Source organism: Struthio camelus, chromosome 3 (genome assembly GCF_040807025.1).
Source record: "Struthio camelus isolate bStrCam1 chromosome 3, bStrCam1.hap1, whole genome shotgun sequence".
Classification (NCBI taxonomy): Eukaryota; Metazoa; Chordata; class Aves; order Struthioniformes; family Struthionidae; genus Struthio; species Struthio camelus.
The window spans coordinates 53,692,856-53,705,011 of record NC_090944.1 but is presented as its reverse complement, the minus strand read 5'-3'; the positions used below and the strand labels follow the sequence as shown (position 1 = coordinate 53,705,011).

General features: G+C 34.0%; 1 long non-coding RNA gene across 5 annotated transcripts in view; it reads right to left on the bottom strand.

Annotated features, from left to right (window-relative positions):
• The window catches only part of LOC138066722 (uncharacterized), a 148,291-nt gene that overhangs the window by 94,525 nt on the left and 41,610 nt on the right, over positions 1-12,156 (bottom strand). For all 5 annotated transcript variants that reach the window (XR_011140145.1, XR_011140146.1, XR_011140142.1 and 2 more), the window contains one exon: positions 7,650-7,827. This is a non-coding gene — a long non-coding RNA (uncharacterized lncRNA). The remainder of the gene's footprint in view (positions 1-7,649; positions 7,828-12,156) is intronic.

Sequence of the window (12,156 nt, the reverse complement as noted above, 5' to 3'; positions counted from 1 at the left end):
ATTTGCTGAAATTATGTCTCCCAGCTCTAGGGATATTGATCCAGCTCCAGAAGGCTTTGTGAAACTTAAAATTTCTAAGGAACTTTTACAGTCTTGAATGAAGTACGGTACACAGATGAAAATATTATAATTGTTAAAGTGAAGTATTAAATATTATTGCAATGACCTTCCAAGTGAAGCAGTCCTTCTTTTCTCCTCTAGTCTCACTTCTCCCTCCCTAGTAAAATCGCCATTCCAAAGCTTAAATTTGTCATTACATCAGTTTTTAAAGTAAAACAGCCTACCCATGCACCCTAAAAACTCAGCTCTGATCTCAGTTGTGCAAAATAATGATATTACATTGTTTCAAAATAACTTAAAGGATAAAGGAAACTGTATGACTTCATATGTTTGACATTAATTAACCTAAAATCAAGTAGGTGTTTGGTGAACAATGAGCTGCCTCTAGATGCATCACTTTCACTTAGTGCAGAGGACCTTCCATGGTAATATGATAGAAATAAATGAGTCAGCCCAATGTATACTCCATACTATTCCATGCCTGCAACACATGCACACGTGATATATTGACACCAGTTTGCTAAACACCTCTGGCAATCACTGTAAAAATAGACATGCATATACTAACTTAGTAATATGTTTCAAATGAAACCAAATTCCTATTTATCTTGATTTTTTTTCTCCTTTCAGGGATAAAAATAGTGAAAGATTAAATATATGCCAGAAAACCTGTACCAAGCATCTGGCAAATTTATGGGTTCTTGCATCCATTTTCCAGTGCTACAGTCCCAGAGGTGCATGAAATGAGAAGAAACATTTGTTGTAGTTCCAGGGAGAGTTTGCAATTTCATAATTCTTATTTAAGATACTTTCATTAAAAAAAAAATACTTGCAACTGTGTTTATACAATTTCCTTACAATGATGGGTATCCAGAATTTGAAATGACATTTTGTATGTTTAATAGGGAACAATCTGTCATTAACAGGGAGAAGAACTAGATGCATCACAATGATTTTCTACTTTTATCCACCTTTCTAATTAAACTGTAGTCACTACGCTAACTACAGATTAGGTATTAGGATAGACAGAGCACTGAATAGTATCATCCCCAGCTGCAGAGGTAAAATGATTTGCTCTCAAAAATCACCAAAAAGTGGGTGTTTTTTGCAGTATTGTGCAAAAAATATTTTAAATATTTTTCCATGTTGTGCTTGTTTACTAAATGCATTGTTATATCTACTTCAGTGCTTAAACTCCTTTGACGTAAGACTTGTCTACTCACAGGACAGTAGAGAAAAAAGATTTTAAAAAAACATCTAACATTACTAGCTTCCATATTCCATTTCAGTTCCAATACAGGATTGTTCTATTAAGTGTATTCTCTAATGGTCTGGTCAGCCTAGCATTAAATTATTCAAATAAAGATGAGGGACCAGATTCTCATCTGGCATACATCAGTATAGTTTCACTGATTTAAATAGGACTATACCAATTTACATCTCCTGTAAATCATGCCCACCATTTCCTATTGGAATGATTAAATGATTAGTTTCGTAGTATATTAGCATACATTGGTAATAACTAATGAGCGCTCATAACTCTCTGCCTTTTTGTAAAGCCCTTTCCAAGCATATGAACGTTCACCTGGTAGAGGGGTGAATATATAAACTGTTGTCACATGCATCTGAATAGTGTTGTTACATAGCACAGCCAAAAACATGGAAAAGATGTACGGTCCTTGTAAGTTTACAGCTCACAACACTCAAGAAATGCAATATAATTTTTAGCTGAGATTAAAACAATAGACGCTTCTATTTCACCAGTACAAAAAAATAACACTGCAATCTTCAATAAATGGCCTCAAAACACATTAATTTAATGCATTAGAAAGACAAATTTGCTTTTCTTTGAAAGAAAACTTGAATCTAGAGGCAGAATATTTGAGAAAAATATCCATTACTTTTAATAAAAATGGAATGAATTAGCAACACTGTCATATTAAAGAAAAGAATCAGTTATACCACATACGTAAACAAATGAAAAACAGTGAAAGCTTTTACTATAGTATGTCTTGTTAAATATCTCGACAGTATTTTTAAATTCTCAAATATTTACCAGTTGTGTTAGCAAAGTGGAAAAGCAGACTTAGTGCCATCTAAAGTGTGTTTTTCCCCACAGATTTAGCAAAATACAGCTATTAATACTTTTAGATTTCAATGTCAAGGAGGAACTTTTCCTCTCTATGCCACAAGAAGAACACTTCCTGAACACTTCAACAGCTTCACAGGATGGCAGAGAAGAAATGGAAGAGAAACATAAGTAAGGATCCATTGTCAGGGGTTTCCGAAAACCCCATCTTTTAAAAAAAACAGATTTTCTTACTTGTAGATCTGAGGTAATGGAATTAACTTCCCAGTAATGAAAACCCGTATACTACTTTTTTTTTACTTTTTAAAAGGCTTTGTGTGTCACTGACTCTGTCTTCTGGCACAAACACATACCACACAGGGAGAAAATCAATTTTAAAACAATAATTTAAACTTAGTATTTTTTTTTCAGAGAAAGAAAAGCCAGTAGAATAGAAAACAAATCACATAGGAACAAATGCTCACCACAGAGCGAACTCTGGAGCAGATATAATACGTTGAAGATATGCTGTAAAACTTGAATGGGAGAAGAGAGAGAAATCATTGACTGGACTCTTGCCCAGAGTGAGGTCTTGCAAGTTAACATATATCCTTGGATAGGGTCTATTAAGCCACTGTCCAACTCAGCAAGAGGCATTTCTTTAGTCTCCTTACATTTTGTGTGTTCCACCTTTCAAGGGTACAATAATATTGATGAGATTTATCATAGGATTATAGTAATACATGCACTTAGAAACATTAAGTTATATCTGCTCTGCACACAGCTTACAACATATCTAAAGGAGCTTAACAAAGAAAATAGACTTTGGAAAACAATTAGAAATCACTGTGAAGTCACTAAAAATTTCTTTGAATTGAAAAGGACAGAAGAAAAGAGAGAGGAAGGGAGGAAAGAGGAATGAAGAAGGGAAAAGCGGAGGCAAGGGGATAGGGAAGAGAGGAAGATGGAAAGAAAAAGATAGAAAGAAAAAGAAAGAGAAACAAAGAAAATGAAACTAACCTTACTTACAGTAAATGTCATTCAGCAATCTTGTTTTCATTTCTAGCGTGTACCTTTATTAAATCCATTTTTATTAAAAGTGGGGTTTGCTGCCCAGCTTGACTTTACCTTCTAAAAATACATATATATATATACAGACACACAATCAATTTTTCACTCCTGATCAGAATAGTTCATTTCAAATTCTCATTTCATTTTTTTTTATCTAAGACTTGTTTGGATTTTCCATATAAATTTAGTAATATCAAGACCTTGAACTTCATTGCAAGTGCTCCCAAACAGACATTTTGCATTAGCAAGAACAAATTCTTAGATATAACTCCCAAACACCATGTACCTTTTGCATAGGATTTTTTCAGAGATTTGCTGATGAAAAATAAATGTTCCCTATAGCTAAGAAACTTTATCATAAACTAAATTTGTTAACATACCCATATTTACATACAAGCACAGATAGCTACTAGGTGTGTGCGACCATAAACATGCACACACATATACATTACATATATATACATGTTTTTATGTATACATGTACCTTCTTTTTAATTCCACCTGTAGTTACTCCTAATGTCTTCTTATCCGTATCAGGAGGGTGTATTAAGTAGTTTCTCTTCAAATATATAAAAACTTTCAAAAATGATCCAGAGTTTAAACAGTTTTTCTTTCAGTGCTTAATGCCTCAGTAATATAGTTATTAGTAAACTAGATTTCCACTACTTCCCAAGTTTCCTAGTTTCACTTTGAATTTCAATTCACTGTAACCTAAATCTTCTGTTAATTCAAATTACAAAAAAAAACCTTCTTGTGTTTCTTTCATCTAATTTTTTCAAAAATCATTGAAAGTTGGTGCTTGGTTAAAAATCTCAACTAAGAGAGCAATTGATTAAAACTGTTGCACAAAAGCCTTGCTGCTTTCAGCGAATTTAGCATAAACTGATTCAGGAATAGCATCCCCAGAGTTCCCTCATGTTTTTCGTTTCTGCTACACAGGAAAGAAATGTACAATAGGATACCGAAATACCACTTTGGAGAAATAGAAGATAGAGACCAAATTGCTGATTTTTCACTGTTTTCCTACGAATGTCTCACATAGTTTAAGTACTGGTGCCATTGGCTAATTTGGTACATTTACATAGAAACATTTCTCCCTCTAACCTCCCTGGAACATCAATAGCAGGTTTTCTGTTAACTTCACTGAGGGGAGGATGAGGCATTTTACAACCAAAAATAAAGTTGCTCTTGATGACCCACAGCTGATGAGTACACGCTCCCTTTCCAAGTTTTACACTTCTACTACCTCCGCCCCTCTGAGACTGGAGAAATGAGAGAGTCTGTATCCTCCACACAACCTCCGTCTAAAACAGTGAGGAAGGAAACAAGAGAATGAAATTGAAGTGCTCGACACTGTACCCTCTATTTCTGCAACGTAGCACTACAGAAGAAAGTCTTTTTTGCGTTCTACGTTACAATAGTAATACAAATAAGAATTGAACTGATTCAAAATATGACAGTGTGAAAGAATCCTAACATATATCTAATTCTAATGTATGCCTCTGATATATATATATATTTTAATATCTGCTGTCTTCTCTAACATTGAGTATAATAGTATCTCCTTAATATGCAAAACCAAAGCATGTGATTCTTTGCAAAATACTTGGGTTAGGTTAGAACTGTTGAGAATCTCTTAGCCAGGGCTCTGGGGGTACTTTCAGAGTGTTTAATTTACACCAGCTTTATGCTAGTGGTTTTACGTTTTAGAGAAATTATAACCTTCAGGTTAAAAAAAAAAAAAAAACTTTTCATATATACTGTTTCCATTTGTAAGCTAGCTATTGCATGAGGTGGAATAACATAGAATTCAAATCACAGTTTAACATTTTTGAGATAATATAATAAACGTCATTGAAGAGTTACACCTTGAATGAACAAATGTATTCCAGTGTGATACCTAATCCGTAGCCTTTTTCATAGATGGTTACAATTTTCCTGCTGTGTCGCCAAGTATCTGCATATTAATAAGTAACGACATTTAATGAGAGGAAGCACTCCAAAGTAACACAGTTAACTCACTGTCTTTATTCACTGCATCATAGTAAAAATGTACATTTATGCCAAAGGGAAGTTATGCTTTTAAACTGCAACTGTAAATTGCAACTAACATACTAAAGCAAGGATGTCACAGTTACACATAATTACCATTTCTACAGGAGCCTGTTTCCTGTGGTGACAGTAGCATATTTAAAAGATACCGTTTTCAGTCTTTGATGTCACTTTTCTCATACAAAACTGTTTTTCACTAAGAGCCCCATTCAGTAGCCCAGCCTTATGCAGTAAAGCACTCAAACATATGCTTAGATCCTATTTATTTCAAAATAACTTAGGCACAAGATTATGCATTTTTCTGAAATGGGTATATGTTTCAGATGCTTTGTCATATGGGGACCTAAAACAGGAGCGTAACTTCTAACTGCAATACTACCAATACTCCCTACTACCCAGAAATGTTTGTGACAACAAGTTTTATCAAGTTTTTAAAGTTTATCTTTCCAAATAATGTTTTAGCATCAGCTTGTCTTCTCATATAGCACATATAGCTTATTACAAGCCACAAAAAGTTTGAAAAAATATTAAGTTTAAGCGTATTTGAATCTTTAATACCGCACTAGTGTTCCTCATGGCTTAAAGATCATAAGCTTGAAAAACCACAGAGGCTTTTTTTCCACAATTGAAATGAGAATGTTAAGGAAGGTATCTCCTGCTTATGCAACATGTTGTAAGCCAGAAATTCATGAAGAAACCAGGGGAAAAACCCTTCCTATGTCTCTTGTATTTTGCTTTCCATCCTTTGCTTTTGCTTTTATAAAATCTCTACAATAAAAAAGTGTTTTCCTGGAAAAATTTTACAGAACAAAGGATATAGTGTGACTGGCTTCCTTATACAACCACAAATTTTCCAGCAACCTAACTATAAATAAAATGTGCACAAATTGTATTGGCTAAAAAAACTCTTATTATTCCCGTTGTACTAAATTCCTCTGTACTACTATCAAAACTTGAAGAAACCCTTCTTAATCAACCCCATAACTGAAGCCACTCTTTATAAAATACTTACTGCCTCACACCTCAGATTTTTTTTATTAGCCTGCTTATTATCGCAGACTGTAGTAGTTTTAACATCTATACACTACCTGTGTCACATTATGAAGGTTATGCTATCATCATCCTTCTTCCAACAGAAAACTGGGTGCAGGTTCCCTCAGAGCCCTTCAGTGGTACTCATGAATAAGGTAGACCATAATGGCTGTTGAGGTACATTTGATGCATTGCCTCTTCTTCATAGACGGATTACATTTTATTTTAGGATAATTTCTTACAGATAGAGCACAGAACCGAAAATTTAAAAATCTATGTTCCATTTCTCACTGGGCCACGGACTTTGTATGTGGATCTTTAACAAATTGTTTAGCTCATTTACCTCTGCTTTTCATGTCTGAAAACTAGGGATAAAAGCAACAAGAGCACTGCAAAGCTTAATTCATTAAATGTGGCAAAGAACTTTCAGGTCAGTGAATGGAGGCTGCTACAGATTAACATGGTTAAAAGTGTTAATATTTTATTTGCGATGCATTTTTACTGATGTAAGCTGATTCTAAAATGCAACATGAAAATCTAACACTGCATCACCGGTATACAGGTTCAGTTTTAAAGACAAGTAACTAAAACTGAAAGGTGTTAATGGGTTTTCTTTATTTGGGTGGTGCACCAGTGTACTAGCAGAAGCTTCAGAAAGAATCTTCTTCGGATGGAAAATTACAATGAAGCTGAATGGAATACGAATACATACTTTGGGTTTATACACAGATGTACATTACACGTACAGAAGATATGTGCATTAAGATAATCGTTCAAAGGAAAAAAAGGATTTTTTTATTGAAGGTTCATAATTCCTAAAGCTCAAAGACAAATGTTGCAGAAATGATCCAGAGTAAAATGTCTGTAATTAACTAACATAAAATCTTATATAAGATTCTATGTTTCATATGTCTTCATATTAGCATACTCCGGTTAAAGAAAAATAAAACAGCAGTAGAAGAAAAGACATACTTGTATTTTTTAAAATAATAAAATCTGCTTTATTCCAATAGTATTTTTCCTCAGGATTTTTTCCTTTTAAAAATAAAAATTCCATTTTCCTGTCTGAATTCAAAATGATTGACTAGAGCACAATATTAAGTAATAAATAAAACAGTCCCAGTGCCTGAAAGACTCCTGAATAAAGAGAAAATTATTTTTGGATTTTCCTTCTGATCAGATATGAAATATTCTGAAACGCCACCGCTATAATTTGATAAAAAGCTTGATATCCCCAAATGAAAATAGGATTCAGCACTTTCATTTTTCTGTCTCTAAAGAAACCTCTAGGTAAACTGATTTTAAAAAAATGAAAATCTCAAGCATAAAGGTGGGAGTAATGAAGCAAGTTTAAATATGCGCTGACCTTTGAAATGAACTGCATTCCATGTTGTTTGGCCAAGAAGCTGGCTGTGTTGCTGTCTCCATCAATTTCCACAGCATAAAAGATGTGGGTTTTGGAGCTGCCCTGCTCTCTGGTGGATGTTGATAGGCATCGCTGCAAATACACCAGTGCTGATAGTAGCAGCCATATGTTCATTGCTCTGAAACATTAAAAAGAAATCCACAAGGGACAAAAGTGTAAGCATCTTCTTTTGTTGCTATTCCTCACCATAAGAATTTATCCAGAGGTAGTTGTATTTTATTTGCCCCTTCTTTAGTTAAAGAATAAAATCCTACAATGTTTTATTTAGTAGCAATATTACAATAAGAAAAAGCAAAACAAAATATATTATTTTTGGAAGCTCAGAGTATTATGCTGTTTGACAGCATCTAAAAGCAAAGTAGTATCATGCTATGTGATTTTATCCAATATAACCTCCAAAACAGAAACATACACTATTTTGCAATTTTAGTTATATAATTATTTCTTGTTTCCACCCTTGATTTACTACCTAAGGTTCAATAGATTTTATTTATTGTTTAGCTAATCTGAAGCTGTACAAAAAACTTAAGATCAAGTGTCGTTCTCTCAAAAATTTTAATGTTTGATAGCAAAATGGAAGGTTGCTATTTTAATGTCTAGTAGCTTTAATAACTACCATTAATTTAAATATCTAAATGCTTGTTTTAAGTCTTTCTGTAATATATTTTATTAACTATCAGTTAAAAAGAGAATCCTATGATCTAATCATGTATTGCCTAGAAAGATGAATGATAGAAATGACAAAGTCAAGATACCACAATTTAGAAATAATACAGGTATCTCGATTAGGCAATACTCATACCTGGCTAAAATGTATTCTGCACGTGCCAAGTCTTAGGTACTAGATTCTGCCTTTAAAAATAAGACAATAGCAAATAACCAAATTATCCTGAGTGAAACTACAAGAAATTTTGGCTGATTTATAAGTTCTCCCAAGCTTGCAGTGACTCCATCGTTCCTCTTTCCTTGTACGTCTTAAAAGTTTTGTGATGAAACAACAAGAGCATCTTCTAAGTAGATGTGCAAGCAGTGGCAGAAATCCAACTAACTTTTCCATCTATTTCCTCATTCTTTTACGTATCTGTTAAGAACTGTACACTAACAGAGTTGAAGCATTAATTTCAAAATGCATGGTATAATATAAGGGTGCATGTTTATTTACACGTTTGTCATATTTACAGTAATTATACCATTAAAACTACTGTATCAATCCAGCCTTTGAAGACATACTTTTATATTTACTAAGACATAGCTTTCAACTGCATCCTTCTTGAAGACCCAGAACTAATGAAAAGAAGCCAGTGACTGAATTCTACTCCCAATCTGAGTAATAGCTCTTCTTAGTATCAGGTGCACATTAAGCTGCAACAGAAAAGAAAGTTTATCTCATATCTAGCAGTCCACGATAACATAAACCTACCATCTTCAATAAATAGCGCCAGACTGAACAAATATTCTCAAAATATCTGCACAGCTGAAGATACGAAACCAAATCTTGAATAAGATCCTGCCAGATAGCTACTACTGAAAAAGCCTAATAAAGTATACTATTATGGAGTCCCTGCTAATTATCCTAGAGTGTTTCTGGATTCTGTTTGCTACCTGAATCATATATAAGTCTCACAGAGGTCTTTTTTTAGTCAGATGTATGCAATCTAGATTTCTAAAGTTCCTCTCCAAACCGTAGCAACATACTTAATAGAGACAACACTGGTTTTCCATTTGGCCTTTTGGAACATTAAGGATTAAGGTGGTGGGAACTGCAATTTATTTTTGTTGTCTAGGTAAGCAATCAGATTACAGCCCTATGAAATGAAGCCCGGCAATCAAAGGAAAGGAAATCACAAAGATTATGGAAGACTAAGTTTCAGTTCCTACATGTAAGGAGATTTGAATCCCATCTAGTACTATCCAGGACAATGCATGAGGCTAAAGGTTGTTTGGCTTGCTGTTTCTTCTGCTGATACAATTCTACTCTGCATGGACTACTTATACAGTAATTAAGTCAGAAAAAGAAAATGACATTACAGCTCAGTCTATTGTAAACATGAGGCAGAACAGATTTCAACCAAGGTCTTCTACTACCAATTCTAATGCAGACTACAGTCATTTTGATATCTTTGTCTAGCTCACTAAAATATTTAAGTTGAAAACTATCCAGCTGGGCAAAACAGTCCTATTTCCATTGTCTTTAGAGAATGAACTTGAAAGGAATTCTCCAGTCAACCACAGCCAGCTAGGAGCAATAGAGTTGGCCCATATTTAAAGTAAGTCAAAGGACAGGAAGCATACAGAGGAATCAGAAGCATAGAGAGAAATAAGAAAAATGCAAAATTGATAATGTGGACCCACTCTGAGTAACTCATGCAAAACAAAACATTTCCAAACAAAAGATCAGTATCAGCCTACCTAGAATGCCCTAGATCATAAGGACATTGTTTCAGGAGAAGAAAACATAAGTTCAACTCCCTGCACAGAGAGGGAAGAATAGAACACCACAGTTTTGAGTAAGGGACTACCTCCACTGCAGTGTTGGTAAAAAGGGTTTTGGAGATAACCCTCTCCTCTCTCAGCAATACTATTTATTGTGACATTCACTGTATTACTTCTCAAACTAAACTATTTTGATAGTATTGAAGTACAGATCTGCAGAACTTCTTCATTTTTCTAAGCTGATGAATTTGGCAAATTTGACCTGACCTGAATGGAGCCACTCTGCAGATTAATTTTTTTGACTACCAATGAATTTTCTGAAAAAAGATGTTCCGATTTACAGATAATACAATGCAAACCTGGATGAGAGGCATTTCTTACATACTAGTGGCTTATCCTAAACTGTTACTAGAACAGGAAAACAAAATGCTCGTGTATTAAATGGGAAACGATATAAAAAGTAATAATCATAGAAAGCCTCTGCTATTTATATATACATTAGAAAGCTTCAACCACCAACATAAAATTAGTTATATGTGACTTCAAGATGATACTTAGAAAAACAGGTGGCTGATATAGTGGAGAAAAAACTTACACAATTAGTAAAATTTTAAATGTCAAATCATGGGCTCTATTTCTGAACACAGATGGTCCTGCAAGTATATATTTTCACAAAAGAGTTAGGCACGTAGTAGTTTTCCTTTCCACAAAAATATCATTTGACAGAACTCTTGCTCCCCAGGAAATTGCAAATACACCCTAAAAAGTGGAGTCAACAAATACACACAAGCACATCTTCAAAAGTAAAGTCAACAGTTTAAAGAATACGCTACTGGTACAAGTAATAATGGGACACATTCACAAGCATGAGGCTGAAGTAAACCAAAATATATTGACTGTATCATGGAAAAAAATTTCAGAAATGTGGACAAGTAAAAAGGGGCCAATTTCACAAAATAAAACCCCAGGATTTGAAGTGGAGAGGAAACAGATTTTGAAAACAGATTTTGCAGGTGAAACAACAGTGAGAATCTTTCACTGAGGTTCCATAGGATAGATGGGATAGGCTATACAGCAAACATCATCACACCAAGTGATTTAGGCAAATACAGTATTCACATAATTGTTTAAAAGCATTGTGTTGGGCTGAAAACCCTGCAGGGGACTCTCATGCTGTGCTCTCCTGAAATACCTTACACTTGATGCAGTCCTCGATATTTCAGGCATAAAGTCTCTAGAACTCTATTTCATTAATCACAATGAGAAAATACATCAGTTGAAGGCCTTTAATATATTGAAATAGCAAAGTAGAAATAACAGCAAGGGATTGTGGTACATGTGACTTAATGTTGTAATTTCTTCATGATATTTAGAATGGCAATAAAGAAAAGAAATCAGCTTGTTATGGAAGCAAAGTATACTTCAAAACATATTTTTCAAAACAAGGCACTAGTTTAAAAAGTGATTGACTAAAGCCTGTCTTGAAAGCTTTTACCAGCTTCTGAAAAGATCAGTACAAGTTCAGAATATTGACCTGGAATCTCAGCTAATACAACATGAAACTGCATCAGGGCTGCATCTTTTGCTTATGTGAAAAAACTATTTAAATGTACTATACTTTGAATATTAGGATTTCTAAAATAAAATTTTGTAGTAACTTATTTGGATTTTAAAATAAACATTATCTAGATTGTATTAGCATTGGTAAAGTTTCAATAAACAGTTTACTAACCTTGTTGTGAGAAAGAGCATAAAGCAAACTCTCTTCCGAGCGTTTGTTTTCCATGACAGCATGAAAACAATGGATTCTACGCAATATGAATATTAGGAAATTGTAATATACTATGCACGCAACAGCTGGAACACCTCTTATTCAGTTGGCCTGACCTTTCCAAAAACATATTACAATATCCCTCCCTATGTGGCCATTATATTTAAGTCATAACCCCTTAAGATTCACTTGTTTTGCACAGTTTCACTCAAATTATCAGCTCCTGAAAACAAAGTGGGTAGG